Here is a 1,512-nt window from a genome sequence, read left to right as displayed (position 1 = left end):
ATGCACAGCGACTTTTGGACGGGGGTCGGGGGCTCATTTTACCGTTACTGCGGTCGACTTTGCGGTCGCCTGGATCAGCCTTGGACCGACGAGTGGCACGCATGCCGTGGACCACCTCCAGGGACCCCTGGCTATATAACAGGGGACATGCGGATATATATAGAGAGAGAACCAGGGGCACGGGGTGGCCGCCGTTCCGCTCCTATCCGAAGTGGGCTGCAGTGGCAGCGGTCCTCCGCAGCGGAGCATCTGCCCCCGACACCGTCCGTGAGCCACCCCGTTAGAAGGGTCCTTTTTCCGGCTAAACAGGGTGTAGCGCCGCCAGGGGATCCCCGGAGCTCCGCGATACCTCCAGGTGTCCCCGGAGGGCGGAGGTGGTCTGCGATACGAGCCACTCGGCCGTCCCACGCCGATGCTCCAAAGTCGGATAGGAGTAGAACGGCTGCCGCCCTGTGCCCCTGGTTCTCTCTCTCTCTATATATATATATCCCCATATCCCCTGTTATATCGCCAGGGCAGGGGTACCTGGAGGCAGTCCGCGGCCGAGACCCCAAACCCAAAGACGGATGCGAGTGGAGCGGCGAGCCGCTGGTTCTCTCTCCCAGCACTACCGAAGACCTTTCCCACACAAGTAACTCCCACTCCCACAAGTAACTCCCACTCTGCGCAGCAGCACATAATCCGCCGCCATCTTTGCCTCCAGTTAGTCCTGTCTCGGTTCGGGGGGACGATAGCCCTGGTCCAGAGCGTTAGCAAACTCGTTAACGCTCTGGACCAAGGAACCAAGGATCAAGGAACTAAGGAACCACCATGGCCACACCCACCTGGCCACACCCACCATGACGTCACCATCAAGCCACGCCCAACAATATTGTCCCCTCACTTTTCTCCCCCTACCGGCCAAGCCCCCAGAACCATGGTAGAGCTTTGAAGCAGCCGTCCCCGTGGTCAAATATATATATAGCAACACTTCCGCATTTAAAACACTACTGTGCGTGCCGTGCTCTATAAACTGAAACACTAGCTATTGGCCAAGAGTTGGCAACGATAGCTGGTGCCAACTCCTTATTTGGGGTACTTCTGGCAGTCTACCGGGTGCTTCAAACCCCACTGAGCAACTTTCATTGAGGTAACAGTTCCAAATGAGATTTCCAGAGTTCCCTATTGTGAGCAACTTCCTCCACTCCATACCGAGGTGTTCCCAGGCCAGTTTGGACATTATAATCCTAATCTGGTTTTTGGTCTGCCACGGCGTCTCCTCCTCGTGGGTCGTGCATCGAGGACCTTCCTAGGAAGGCGCTCGGGAGCCTCGGGAGGCATCCGTACTAGATGCCCGAACCACCTAATCTGACTCCTTTCCAAGTGTAGGAGCAGCGGTTCTACTTCAAGTGTCTCTCGGGTGACTGAACTTCTCACCCTATCTCTAAGGGAGATACCACCCACCCGTCTGAGAAAAATCATTTAGGCCGCTTGTATCCGCGACCTTGGAGAACGTAGGGAGTAGGGAGGAGA

The sequence above is a fragment of the Nannobrachium achirus genome (assembly GCF_963921795.1).
Source record: "Nannobrachium achirus genome assembly, chromosome: 17".
NCBI lineage: Eukaryota > Metazoa > Chordata > Actinopteri > Myctophiformes > Myctophidae > Nannobrachium > Nannobrachium achirus.
The sequence above is the reverse complement of the archived record's forward strand: the minus strand, read 5'-3'. Positions refer to the sequence as shown.